The sequence below is a fragment of the Ursus maritimus genome, unplaced genomic scaffold (genome assembly GCF_017311325.1).
Source record: "Ursus maritimus isolate PB19 unplaced genomic scaffold, ASM1731132v1 scaffold_17, whole genome shotgun sequence".
Classification (NCBI taxonomy): Eukaryota; Metazoa; Chordata; class Mammalia; order Carnivora; family Ursidae; genus Ursus; species Ursus maritimus.
In genome coordinates this window covers 12768697-12784069 of record NW_024424119.1, presented here as the reverse complement: position 1 = coordinate 12784069, position 15373 = coordinate 12768697, and the positions used below count along the sequence as shown (strand labels likewise).

Sequence of the window (15373 nt, the reverse complement as noted above, 5' to 3'; positions counted from 1 at the left end):
CTATTGTGAGCTGAAAGGTTCTAGTGTGATCTTGTCTTTGTGAACTTTTTATAAACGGTGTGGATATAAACAAGAATGATTTATTTATCCAATTTGTGAATAGCACAAAGGTGGAAAGAATCGCAAGAAACTGCTAATGGCAGAGGGGAGGGTCCTACCTGAATTCAGTGGAAAACAGGTGGATAACTTGGTAACTTACTGAAACCATTGATTTCCAACCCACACCTCAGTCAAATTCCTGCTGATGAGATGGGAACAGAAAATTCATATTTGTAACCCTTTCCCCAGGACATATTGCTTCCCAGTACTGTCCATGGGCTAACATCTGAGAACACTGATTTAAACCTCTAACGGGCTCGGTTTCTGAATCTGTAATGTGAAAGTTCACCAAAATGATTCCTAAGGTCTTTTCCAGCTAGAACATTTGCAGCTGTGCAAATGTAAGGAGGATGTGGATTTCCACAGAGGGTTTACCCAACATCTAACTGCTGGCCTCAGTTCTTGCACTCGGGATTTGAATACCTTCATGACACCCCATAGTTAAGCATCCTCATTCTGTGATCAATCCTCATTCTGTGAAGCTATGTGGTAGTTTTTGAAGGATGCTTAAAATGTAAAAACACATTTATATAAAATTAATTGGATAAGTGGACAAATATCCTTAGGTCTCAGATACTGAAAGGCTCAATGGCATGTTACACACGTCTTCTTTCTCAAAGTTAGCCATATCTGTTTGTTTAACACCCAAGTTCACCCTTAAATGTCTGATTTCATTCTCAATGGAAAGAGAAACCAGTGTGCTGGGATAATATCTAGGCAGGAATTAAAAACAAATGATAATGAATGTGCATCATGGGTGTTTTTCTTATAGCCATGGGTGAGGTATTTCCCACCACAGGACAGGCTTAATGGAAGGCTAAGGTAGAGCCATTAACATCTCCATTCCAGTGCGTGGAAGGGTATTGTAGAGCCATTAACATCTCCATTCCAGTGAGTGGAAGGGTATGGTAGAGCCATTAACATCTCCATTCCAGTGAATGGAAGGGTATGGTAGAGCCATTAACATCTCATCTCTTGGTGGAGATGCTGGTCATCCAATGATAGGACTGGGTTCCATGTCTCTAGTCCTGGGAATCTCATCTAGTGATGGAAAAGTGCAGATCATGCCTCATTCCACAAATATTTATTGCATTCCTACTATGCTCCAAACATTTTTCTAAAGAACCTCAAAGCTTGGTGAGAAAGACAGAATTAACAGTTATAAAATGATAGCATAGTGATGCTAACTATAGTGATACATACAGCCACTATGGAAGCATGGGGGAAGGACACCCATCCCTCCCTTCAGGAAGGGGAAAACCTGGAAAGACTTTTTAGAGTAGGTAGCAAAAAGCCAAAGAGCTGAGCCTTGAAAAATGAGGCTAGGAAATACAGCCAGGTGTCCGTGGGCAAAAAGAGCCCAAGAAAGTTCTTGGCAGTTATGAGTTTAAGCAGTTACACACACTGGACATGCTGTATATGGAAACCTACAAGTGCAGAGAGCAAATCAGGGAGGGGAGATTGGAGAGGAAGGCAGTGACAAAAGTGTGAGGCTCCACTGGGGAACTTGGACTTCATCCTATGGGAAATGGAGCGTCTTTGAGGGGTCAAAAGCATAGGAGCAACCTCTACAGCTGACATCTGGAGGAGGGGTCTAAAGGAGCAGAAACCAGAGGCAGGAGGACCAGTTATAGTGGCCACTGATGAGCAGGAGATGATCACGGCCAGTCTAGAAATTTGATGGTAGGGATGGAAAGAGGGACTCATTAAAAAATATATTTAGGTAACATCACTTGTATTTGGTGATGTGCAGTATGAGGAGCAGGAGGACACTGGGGTGAGTTCCTAGGTTTGTGGTTTGGATGATAGGATGGCACTGACGTAAGGAGAGAGGAAGAGCAGCTGGAGTAGGTTACTCTGAGGTTTGGATGAAAAGGAAAAGAAATTAGGGGCGCCTCAGTGGCTCAGTTTGTTAAGCACTTGACTCTTGATTTTAGCTCAGGTCATGATCTCAGGGTTCTGTGATCGAGCCCCACGTCAAGCTCCACACTGAGGGCAGAGTCTGCTTGTCCCTCTCCCTCTGCTCCTCCCCTATTTGCACGCATGTGCTCTCTCTCTCTGTCTCAAATAAATAAATGAATAAATCTTAAAAATAAAAAAAAAAAGGAAAGGAAATGAGATTGGATGGTAGTTAGTGGGGATGTGGACCACAGACTATACATTTCAGGAGGACAAGGACTGTATCTGTATTCTTCACCCACAATGTCCTCAACACCTAGAGCAGTGTCTGTGCTTGCAAACCCTGAATAAATATTATTTTGAATGAATGTGGAAGGGCCACTAGAAGGATGGATCCTTAGATGAGAAAGATCTGAGCATGTTTACAAGCAAAGAGGAGGAAGCAACTGGGGGAGGAAATGAAATTATAACAGAGGAAACATATGTTCGATATAGTGAAGAGAATCCAAATATGCCACCCCAGAAGAGGACACATTGGCATAAGGATTATTTCGAGCTGAAGGATTATTTCGAGCTGAGAATCAACAGATGCAGGTAGAGTTCTCTGCCCTCTTCTTAGCTGCCTAAAAGAGCAGGGCATAAATTTCTCTTTGTGAAGCTGCTCCCACCACCACCAGGAAGGGAAGAGCAATTCTTACCATCGGAGATAGACAGTCAACACCAAAATCAGTATTCATGAACAAACTTTACTAAAATAACCTTTATTGGGGCACCTGGGTGGCTCAGTCATTAAGCATCTGCCTTCTGCTCAGGGCGTGATCCCGGCGTTCTGGGATCGAGCCCCACATCAGGCTCCTCCACTGGAAGCCTGCTTCTTCCTCTCCCACTCCCCCTGCTTGTGTTCCCTCTCTTGCTGGCTGTCTCTCTCTGTCAAATAAATAAATAATAAATGAAAAATAAAATAACCTTTATCTTCCATTAATTCTCCCATTGATTTCACTCATTGACGTTCAATCTTCTCTTGACTCTCAAACCTCCTTTCCTTCATTAAAATGGTAGATAAGCCCCCAATAGCTTCCAATAGATTCCAATAGCTTTCTTGAATTTCACTTCTTTTCCATGAACTCTTGTGCAAATACTAATAAAATATTATGCCTTACTCCTGTTAATTTGTCTTTTGTTAGTTTATTTTGCATGCCTCCAGACACCGAACCTAAGAGGGGTAAAGGAAAGGTTGTTCCTCCCCGACAACAGCCAAGCCCCTAAAGAGGTGGGAAGGGATAGAGTCAAGGGCGCAGGTAATTGCACAAAAGGGGCCACATCACATGCCCTGAGGCAAGAGAGAAGTTCCCGAGGATGGGTAATAAATATAAGTGTTTATAGAGAAAATACGGGGAAGTTGAAGGAGGTTATGTCTGATGGGCTCTCATATCCTTGAAGCGGTAAGAGGCAGTCTGAGTAATACTCCTCACCTCTGATCCTGCATTGCTCTCCTCGAACCAACTGAGCCAGAAGGGCTAGGCTTTTGATTCCTTCTCTGTCAGATCCTGAGTGGTGCCCCTCTAAGTATAATTGAGACCCACAAGCCTGGCACTTTGTGTGTATGCGTAACAGTTTATTTTAACATAAAATAATTCATTCATATGGCTAAAAATAAAAGACATAGAATGATATAAAATAAGGAGTAAAGTAGTCACCGAATGTGTTGCAAAACAAGGTGTGTGTGCTAGGAGGGCGAGGAGGAGGGCGAGGAGGAGGGTATATATGTTAACTAGTTTTTCAAACAAGTCTTGACTCAAAACTTTCCTTGAGGCCTGGCACTTTATCGAATAAAATGTTAAAGAAGTTCACAAACTGTTTTAGCAAAAAAAAGCCTAATGCAAGACTTGGCATATGTACTATGAAACTCAGTGCTCCTTTTGTCCTTTACGCCTACTCTTTTCCCTTAAGATGAATTCTCTATTACGAGGATTTTTAATTCCTCAAATAAATAGAGTCATCCTGCTAGTCTTCTCTACCAGTTGTGCAGACATGTCCAGGCTTGACTGACTCCCAGGGCAGGATTAAAAAACAAAACAAAACAAACAAACAAAAAAAGCCCTGACGTTAAGCTGGGTCTCCTGCTATGCAAATCTACAAAAATATTTCATGTCATAGACCCATGGATTCACTCATGTACAGGGGAGTCAGAAAAGGTAAATGCACAAAAGACTATCTAAAGAAGTAAGCGATACGACACAGCAAGTGAGAAACCACACAATGTGTGCATTATTCATCTGTCTGGGTGAGAAAGAATCATGACTAATTAAAAAAAAAATGACCCTCAAAAGGTGCTGATCAAAGAAAATACAGTTCTGTTATTTTTTTACTGCTGATTTAATCTTAGGGGGCCAGTTTGGGTCCGATCCAGGAAACTTGATCCAATTCAAGAACTCAGTCTCTTCGAACTGAGTCTATTTTGGATAATGCTGAGTCTTTCACATTCTCTCCCCCATCTTTTGCTCTTCCCTAAGACAGCAGATGGCTGTAGGGGGTGACTGTGCTGTACCTCTCATAGTGGGCTGTAACAGAGAGGCAGAGCCCCTGGGTTCACACAGTGTCTTCTAGAGCAAGGCTTCTGGAACTTAAAAGTGACATGAATAATCTGTGTACCTTGTTACGGTACAGATTCTTGTTCACAGGGTCTGGGGCGATAACCCAAGACTCTGCACATCTAACAAGATTCCAGGTGATATTGATACTGCTGGTGTCTGGATGCACTTCAAGTACTGAGGTCCTAGATCCTTGCAGGTCTCCGATGTCACATGTCTGGTCTGCTTAGCCTCCAGGCCAGCGACCACCGAGGTATGACCCAGTGGACGTTTTGAGATGACATGCCGCCTCTCACAAATGATGCCCATAGTCTCACCCATCTTCCTTCAGTTACAAAGTCTTTGCACAGGGGCTTCTTGGACTCTGCACAGCTCTGGGGCACTCTCAGAGCATGCCCACCTATTCACTAGGACGTGAGGGAATGTCTGGGTTCCCTGAACACCATACAAAGCAAGAGTGCACCTCTCAGAGTACAACTTCACACTCCTCTATCACCTTCCACCATTTTGTGCCATCTCCTGCGTCATACTGGAAGAGGTAAGAGTTCTTCAGGCTCAAGCTCTTCTCTAGCACCATGTTGGAAGCCAATGTAGGGGAGGAAAAATTACTTTTCCTTCTACCCTCCTGGGTTCTTCTCCCTCTGAGGCCGTGTAAATTGGTTGACAAAAGACAGATTAACAAAAGATACACATTTATTTAATATAAATTTTTTGTAACACTGGAACCTTCATAAGGAAATGAAGACCCCAAGGAATGGTGAAACTTGCGCATGTTTATATGAGGTTTGCTGAAGAGCAGAAAGTCATGGGAAGATGTAATAGGACGAAAGGGTATGAGCTAAAGGTAGTAAACTGGGGAAAACTTGGCAAGGTCTGTTCATCCAGATTCTTGTCATCACCCCTCATCTGCAGGACAAGCTTGCTCCTTTCCTCCTGGAATAGGAAGAGCACCTTTCACATGAGGGTTTAATGACCTGCTTGGGCAGCGATGTGGGAGATCTGAGAGTCCTTCCTGCTTCAGCCATTTCTCAAATTGCTTCAGCTTAAAATGTTCAATATGCCAAGGCACCATATTTTGGGATAGCATATTCTGACCCACATCACGGGCCACCTCTAACTCCCATAATTTTCTCATATCTAGCTGGATATTTCTGAGGTCTCCTATCAGAATGCAGCTTCAAGAAGGGAAAACAGAATCACAACATCCTCCGCCTGGCTCTAGCTCTCCCTCCCTCCCATTGCAGTCCACCTGAGCAAGAAGGATTGGCCATTTTGTTTCCTCTGCATCACATCCTGAGTAATGCCCCCCCTGTGATGGCAAAGCCCTAGATTCATATGTTGAATCCCTAATCTCCAATGGGATGGCGCTCACTGGGGCCTTTGGTAGGTAACTAGGTTTCAGTGAGGTCAGATGCCATTAGTGCCTTATACAGAGATGAAGTCTCCAGAGCTCTCTCTCTCCCTCCCCCATGTGAGGATACAGCAAAAAGGAAGTGGGCTGTGAACCAGGAGGAGGCCCTCACCAAGAAGCCAACCATAAAGGCATCCTCATCTCGGACTTCCCATCTTCAGAACCGTGAGAAATGAATGTTTTTTGCCAAAGCCACTCAGTCTATCGTATTCTGTCATAACAGCCCAAACTGACTAAGACACTCTCTAAGCAGAATCAAGTCTCAGGAAGTTTGACACTTGATCTGTCGAATGGGAGTTAAAGAAATTTAGAAACTCACCTATTTGTAGTTATTATTTATTTTGCAAGAAGAACAAATAATTCAAAGTGTTTAATAAAAACATATTTTTTCTATGAAAATAAGCATATCATCAGTAAACTAAAATCACACTTCTCTACAAATATAAATCATCAGGTATCTGAAATTTTATGTATTACCTTCCATTTTTTAATTGAGGTATAATTGACATATAACTTATATTAGCTTCAGCTGTGTAACATGAGTCAGTATTTGTATACACTGAGAAATGATCACTGCCAGTAAGTCTAGTTACCAACCATCACCACAGAAAATTGCAGAAAAAAATTTTTTTTCTTGTTATGAGAACTTTTAGATTTCATTCTCTTGGCAACTTTCAAGTATACACTATGATATTATTGACTATAGTCACCAGGCTGTATATTACACCCCCATGACTTATTTATTTTATAATTGGAAGTTTGTACCTCTTGACCCCTTCACCCATTTTATCAACCCTCTAACAGCCCTCCCCTCTAACAACCACTGTTCTGTTCTCTATGACAGAAACGTTTTTATTTAGAAAAAAGTCTTATTTGCAAGGCTTGCTATAGACTTTGAGACTCAATGGCTCTTTTTCCTAGGTAGGATTTGTTCTCTCTTCTCCTGAAGTAGTGAGCCTTAGGGTTTAGCCATGGAGGCAAAAGACTGTACGGGAACATGATTTAGGGAGGAAATAAAACTATATTGGATTACTGTATCAGATATATTATATCCGTACCTATACTTACACATCTCATAAATGCTAATTCACATAGCCCATTTCTGTTCTTCCTTCCCTTCTGACTTAATTGTAATAGAGTGATTACCTTACCTTACACTCTTATCCTATTTTAGAATTCTAGCCCTTTCTAGAGACCCAGCTCACCAGTATAAAGTTGATTGATATTACTATATTTACACAGGAGTGTGACAGGTTCAGGGTCCGAGTGACCCCATCAATATCCTCTTCCAGAGTGAGCCTTCATTGAATAGAGAGAGCACTTGTTTTGTCCAGGCTGGATCCTGTGAACTGACACTTAACAGCTCTGGTAGCACTCTGGTCATTTTTGCTGCCACTGTTGGTGATGATAAGGAGCTTTTCATAGTTAAAGGCTTTATCCATTAAAAAATATCTGATTATTGATTATTTAGGCCCTCAGATTTCTGTAAGATCAGGCTTAATCTGTTGTAAGGGGAAAGTCTTTTCTCCTTGTCTGGAATGTCCTTTTCTCACTGTCTGCCTTGAAAATCCCTACTCAGTTTTTAAAACCCAGCTGTAATGTTGCCGACTCTGTATGGCCTTCCCTGAGTCCTTCCCTGCACCCAGAAGGACTAAAGTTCTTTGTTATGTGCCACTGCTCTAGCTCGTAAGCACCCCTATTGTCACACCATTCACAGTGAATCAGGAGTATTTGCCCCCACAGCAGTCTCCCTTACAGAATTTTCTGTATTGCTCACCCCAGTCCACAGTCTGGCACACAGATGATCAATAAGCATTTGTTGGCTGAGTGACTGGCTGACAGAATAAGTGAGTGGGTCTCAAGTGCCAGTGCCCGAGGCCCCACATGTAGTGAAAAGTAATGCTGAAGTTCCATGGTGGACTGGGACCCCCAGGCCCACTTTGGCCCACCACCGCACTGCTGTGCACTTCTGGACTTTCAAATTAGGAAAGCTTACTGTCTACCTACAATAAAGAGGGGTGAACTGCCATGAGCCTTACATATTTTTCCAGTCCTCTCTCTCCTTCCTGCCCTCCCTTTGGTGAAGAGTAGATTTCTCAGAATTGCCACTGGAACTTAGTTTTGGGGTGAGTGGTAGCAAAAGAACAGAATAAACTATCATCATGTTGAGCCCTAAAGAGTCAAGAGCAGAAAAGAACTTTCCTTGAGGTCGTCTTTTAAGAATTGCTGGCATTTCTCATATGTTTATTGTATGAGTGACATATTGGTAAGATTTTGCATACTTTCATTTAATCGTAACAACTACCCTTTGAGAGAAGCCTTCCTGATATGCTTTATTTCACAAATGGGGAACTGAGACTCCTGAGGTCATGCTAACTGCCCAAGGCCCCATTGGTTTAGCAGTAACAGAACTGGGACCCAAGCCTGCACAGGCATGCCTGATGTCCAAATCCACTCTCTTAAGGTAATGGAGTCCACTAGGAATACACCAGTAAGGAAGAGGGAAGGGGAATTAATTAGGAATTGGCACTTGTTAGGGTAATAGATACCTGTCAAACTTTGTGGCCACCCAATATCTTTGAACACCTTTCCTGTATTTGGGTAATTTTCCACATGAAGAGTCCCGCCCTCGCAAAGGTGGAAACCAGACATTTGCACTGGTGCAAAAAGGGAAAATGCCACTCAACACACACACGAAGACTAACTAAATGAATACGTGAATAGACCTCAGAAATAGAAGCAGTACCAGGACACTGGTCCCTATTGCCCACTGCATTCTGTTAAACTCATTAAACAAGGAGGCCAAGAAAGGAGTGACTCTAACGCCCTAGTGGCCAATATAAGCAAACCAAAATCTAAACCTTAACCTTTACAAATGCCTCAAGGTTATGAAATCAAGATACTAAAGACAGCCAATCACAAACAGCCAAGCAGGCTTTAAGCTATAGCCAATCAAATAACATCTACACTTTCCCTATGAAGTTTTTCCCCTGGCTCCTGTGGGCAGAGTGCTCCTAACCACTTCCGATTTGGCACTGCCCAATTCAAATTGATTTTTGCTCAAATAAACTCTTAAACATGTTTAGTATACCTCCATTTGTTTTTTTTAGCAGTTCTAAGGCATTTGCACAGAGATCTAACAAGGCCAGACAGCCGAATCCCAGAGAGTGACCTTAATCTTGGGCCATGGGGTTCACGAGGTACATGATTAGAAAAGCACTGGCCCCTCTCATTGGGTAATTAGGGGTCAGGGCACCACAGTAACGTGGCATGGTAGAAAACTGGCTCCAGCCCTACCCTCATCTTTCATGGCTTTGGGAACACATCAGGCCTTCCTCTGGTATAATGTGGAAGCTGGGGACCAAGGCTCACAGTTGAAGTTGTATGATACAATAAACTATTGCTTGAACCCCAGGAACCAAGCAGCATTCAAGACTGCAGAAGTACCAGCCCTCCCTCAGGTGTGATCAGAATGCTAGGGTCTGAGACTCGTGGTTGGCCAGAACTGACTGCCTTAAGCCACCAGGCTATAGCCAGTTTCCAGCAAGTCTCCAGGGAAGGAACTCATGGTCTAGAAGGCCACTGGCAGAGAGAGTCAGTCTTACACAAAGTACCCCTTTCTCTCCTTTGCTTTCCCAGCGTCCCTTGCAGTAAAGGCACAGATGTGTGATCCAGGCTCTGCTGGTCAGACACGCCCACACGAGATTTGACTTGGAAGAGAGCACGGTGAGAATAAAGGAACATGAAATACATTTCCTGACAGTGGCCAATAACAGAAGCCTCTGCTTCTGGGAACAATGGTGGTGGCAACTCTGGAATCCAGGACCCAACATCAGCTTTGCCTGTTATGCTATCTGTGCCTAGAGAAGGCTGCCACAGGGCTGCCTCTGATACAGACTCGTGGGTCATTTGGTATTGTTTCTGTCCATGTGCTCTCCAGCTGATCCAGCCCTCCCGGAAATTCTCTGAGCTACCTAATGACCTGGAATAAATTCATCCTCCACTTCAACAAGCTGAAATAGGTTCTGTTGTTTACAACCCAGAAGTAGAGCAATCACTGATCGTCTGTTTTGTGCCAGGCACTGTCCTCAGCACTGTCCCATTCTTCATCCCATTGGATTCTCGCACACAACCTACCAGACAAATACAATTTGAAGTGCTGAAGGAAAAGCAGGGAAGGCTTAGGCTGAGGCTGACAAGATCGACCCACCAGAGATCACGAGGGCTCCTGTCCGTCAGCTGTTGAGTTCGTGCCTTCTCCCATAAGCGTGCTATAATACACACCCCAAGTTGTAGGTAAAAGGAACACCACATACCTGGCTGTGGACATAGGGGTGGCAGCTTCCACAGACCCTTCCACGAGATTCTTCTTTGCAATCCCATGCTGGCAGCCAGATGCACAAAGTGTTTGAGATGCTCCCATAAGCTCCGACTTACCTCGTGGAGCAGCACTTCAGAGAAAGTGCCTGGAGCTTGTTCTCTGACCCTGCGACAGCCGNTCCTGTCACAACTCCCCAGAGTTAGGCAAGCTCTAATCCCTCAACTAAAATCATGATTTCCAAAATACACAGTTCCTCTCCCCCAGCCTGGACTGTAACTGATATAATCAGTACAGTGAAAAGTGGGATGGGAAATAACACGTATGGTAGAGATAAAACTCACATGCATTTTGTTCAAAGCAAACTAGAATAATGGAAAAACCTTGAGCTTCAGGAATCATAAAGAGTCAGGTTATAACCTCAGCTTTGCCCTTTATAGCTCTATAACGTTCAATAAATTAATTACTAAACATCTCTGAGCCTCCATTGTCTCATTTCAAAATGGGCACGATATTTGCCTCACGGGCTTGGTGATGATTAAATGAGAATGTTTTAAAGTGTTGAGAACATAATCGACTCAAATCTCTGGCCCTTTCCGTTTTATGACCAATGTTTAGAAATCAAATAAAATAAGAACGTGTGTTTGTTGCCCATTTTAATTGAGAATTCTTATTTTTTTAAAGATTTATTTTAGAGAGAGAGAGCGGGCGCACACGAGTGGGGGGAGGGGCAGAGAGAGAGGGAGAAAGAGAATCTCAAGCAGACTCCGAGCCGAGCATGCAGGCTGACATGGGGTTCAGTCTCATGACCCTGAGATCATGACCGAAGCCAAAGCCAAGAGTCAGACACTTAACCAACTGAGCCCCCCAGGCACCCTGAGAATTCCTGTTTTTCATAGTTATTTATAGGACTAGCAAGGTAAAAATGAATACCTTTATCAAATACATAACTTTAAATAATACATATCAAAACAAAAATTGTGATTGCTCTGGATTTTCCCTCTCAAATTGGTTTTTAAAAATATTCTGTACTATACTATGCCTCTTTTATTTTTTATTCTTTATATTTTAAATACAGAATGCCTCACGAATTTGCATGTCCTCCTTGCACAGGGGCCATGCTGATCGTCTCTGTATCGTTCTAATCTTAGTCTATGTGCTGCTGAAGCGAGCACTGTGCTATGTGTCTTTTAATATACTTCAGAGAAAAGTGTAAGTTTTCACAGGCTATGGATTTTTAAGGTTTCAGAAAGTAAAAAATTCATTTTCACATTTATAAATAGGAAAAAATGCTAGACATAGCATATATTTAATGGATAACTATTGTTTATGGCACATTCAAACAATAATATATAAGCAGAAGGGGAGCTAAGAGTTCATTGTACTCACATGGAGAGGTTCATCAGTAGCTTTGAAAATAGTTTCAACAAGGGCATGGTTCTCCCAGTCCACGACCCCAAGGATGACTTGGCTCTTTGGGTCTCAGTTTCCTCATCAGTTACTACCAAGAAGGCTTACTGTGGAGTCTTCCAAGTTCTAGCATTCTAGGACCATGAATGTGAGCTCTGTGGGCAATAAATAACATTTACTCAGTTATTCCTCCTCCTCACCAAATGAGAAAAGCAGGTGATAATTAGATTCTTCCCAACCCTTGAATGTGATAATTTAAAGGAATAATAATAGCATAGTATGTGTAATAAGGCATTTTACTAAATGTTTTATATCCAGTATATAATTCAATCCTCACAATCCCAATAACACAAAATTATTCTTGCTCCCTTTTACAGACAAGGATACTGAGGAGAGAAAAGCTAAGTAACACTCACAGTGGCGCCCAGTTAGAAGGACAAAGGCGGAAGGAGTACTGAAGCGTGGTAAAGGATACTGGCTCTGGGATCAAATCCTGACTTTACTTTCTTTGTGGTTTAGGGGCAGATTACTTAGTCCCTTCAACCCCCCATTTTTGTGTTCTGTTAAATGGTACCAGTTGTATTTCCCTCCAAGGATTAAATGAAATCATTTGTTTAATGATCAACAAGTGAGAACTGTGCTAGAGATGATAATGATTTATATTGCCTCCCGAAGTATTTCCTTTTAACGACACCCCGTATCTTAAGCAAACTGGCATTTCAAAACCCAAGCACTGTGCACTACTGTTGCTAGACAAATGCTAAGCTTTTTCACCAATTAGAAAGACTAATGCGACACAGTCGCTAAGCTGTTTCACACTTCATGTGTACTCAGAGATGAAGATTGCTGCACATCACATTACAAACATATTTCCCACTACTCATAGGAAGGGACATGGCAATCCAGAGGGAATTTTTCAACATGATAATTAATGCAGATAATGTATCTTCCCTGCAATGGAAAAGGTCAGAGGAATGTATCAGTTCCCTCTTTCATTGGTTAAAAAATATTTGCATCCTCTTTTGACCTTCCCCCTATTTTACCCAAAAGAACTCATGATGACCACCCAGGAATTATTGGACACTCCACCATCCCACTGCCTAATGGCGAGGAACATCTTGACGCCTTTGGGCTCAGCTGTGCTCATTAGGTACAGAAATGCCCTGAGAAGACAGCGAACTTATTCAGATTTTTGTTTGTCTACTGTTTGATGTAATAGTGTTTTATTTTTGGCCCCCAGTTGCTCAGGGAAAAAAAAAAAAAAACCTTGGTTAAGCTGCTGATTTCCTCTAAATCGCTGAGCACAGGGATTGTAGCTTGATAAAGTCATTTAGTTGCTAGCTGTTTATATTCAAACCATGCCAATGGCTCTTGCTGGAGTTTTTCATGAGGAATGTGATGATGTTTACTTCTTTATGGGGTTGCAATAACCATGAATTTACCAGTACTATTTCATAGGGGATTTTTTAAAATTTATTTCATCTTTAGGGCTTTGAAATATAAAATTTTATGTAGGTTTTCACTGAAGAAGATGTCACAAAGCGAAGGTATATATGTTTTCACTGAACAAAATTAGTTGCAACTTCCCCAAATAGTCCTAAATTCTGAAACATTAATATATTGGCCATTCGGTCTTGAATGTGGCATCCTCAAGACACTTCCCAGGAGGTATTATCAAGGTCCATTTGAATAGAAAAAATCATAATTGTGACATCAATACTAAAGTGAGAGAAGGAAGTAGGGGATGAGAGAACTCTTTTCTCTCTCTTCTCCGAGCCCTGAAGGCAAAGGGATTAGCAGAGAATATAGACTGTGCTTACCTAAAATAAGAAAAAATGTTGATTTAGGAAAGCTGTTGATTTTCCATCCATCCATCCATCCATCCATCCATCCATCCATCCATCTGTCCATCTATACAATAAACATATATCTGTTGAATATCTATAAAAGGCCAATGTGCTAGAGATACAGAAACAAAATCGTGTTGTTCGTTAAGTCAGTTATTCATGTAATAAGCATTACCAATTAGCTAACGTTTGATTCATGAAAACCGAAAACAAGTAATTATAACATGGGGGATGAGTATATAAAAGTATTCAAGGGGCGCCTGGCTGGCTCAGTCAGTAGAGCATGTGACTCTTGATCTTGGGGTTGTGAGTTCAAGCCCCACATTGGGCATAGAGCTTACTTAAATAAAAAGGCATTCAAAATCCCAAAGGAGCAAGAGGCTGAGGAAATAACCAAGCCCTCACCTGTAGCATATGTGACAGCGGCTGAATTAAAGGGCACCTAGGCTGCCACAGGATATATGGTAAAGCTGTCTCTGGAACCCTCAGCCACTAAGGTACAGAGAGGCCGAGTGTGGAATGACAGAAAGTTTGTGATCTCAAGAACCACACAGCACTGGGTTTGCATCCCTATTGTGGCAGACTGTGTTTCTGGTCTCCCTTGCAGCTGTGCAAGGCTTTGGAGATTAAGTTCTCGTCAGTGGTTGCTATAGATTGAATGTCGTGTCTTCTCCATTCACATGTTAAAATCCCAACCCACGATGTGTATTAGGAGGTGGGGCCTTGGGAAGATGATTAGTTAGCAAGGGTGAAGCCCTCCTGAATGGGATTAGTGCCCCTATAAAAGAGATCCCAGAGAGCTCCCTTTGCCTCTTCTGCTACATAAGGCCACAGCTGTCTAAGAACCAGGAAGACACAGCTGTCTATGAACCAGGAAGAGAGCTCTCACCAGACATCAAATTTGCTAGCACCTTGATCTTAGTCTTCCCAGTTCCCAGAACTGTGAGAAACAAACTTCTGCTGTTTATAAGCCACCCTGTTTGTGGTTAAGTTGCTAGAGCAGCCCGACGGACTAAGTCAAGCAGCATAACTTCCAAGAAGTATCCTTAAGAGAGGAAGGGATTTCTCTCCCCCCTCTCTTTTCGCTTTCTATTGGCAAATAGGAGACACTGAAAGCTGATGCTAGAGCAACCCTCTTAGACCATCAGATGGAAACCTTGTGTGGAGGATAGAGAGCAACATGAGCCACAGAGTTGGATGGATATGAAGCCACCATACCAGCCCCATGTGGCCTGTGGGAGGAAAATAAAGCTGATATGTTTTAGTCACTACTGTCACTTATAGTTGAACTTAATCCTAAGTACTACCAACAATGAGACCTTAATTAAATACAACCTTCATGAAACTCTCTGAGACTTAGTTTCCTCATCTACAAAATGAGGATAATAATGCCTATTTTTATAATTGGTGGAAGGACTGCATTAAAAGAGTAAATAAATTTAATTCACCTGGAATAATGCCAGGTATCCAGTAGTATTTTTATAAACAGTAGCTATTATTCTAGTAATGTTCTTTGTCTTTCCAAAGCTCATGCTTCACAAATCTCTAAAACTTGAACAGAATCAGAACTCCCACTTCCTGACAGTTACATCAACCATCATCAAGGTCAAGCACCAGCTGAAATTCAGGATGTTTATTTCAGCAGTGGGGGATACTGGGGTAGGAGATGATGGGGAAGGAAGGCAGAGATGGGAGAAATCGATAGTTCTTCCTTAGATACATGAAGTTTGAGATGCTTACCAGACATCTAAGTGGAAACAGATGTAGAGTAAGCAATTAGATATATGATTCTAGTGCT

At 42.2% G+C, this 15373-nt stretch overlaps 1 non-coding gene across 1 annotated transcript; it reads right to left on the bottom strand.

Moving 5' to 3' along the window:
* Positions 1-11386: 11386 nt before the first annotated feature.
* Positions 11387-11493, bottom strand: LOC121103173. Its single transcript, XR_005835331.1, has one exon. It is a non-coding gene; the product is annotated as a U6 spliceosomal RNA (small nuclear RNA).
* Positions 11494-15373: the final 3880 nt, after the last annotated feature.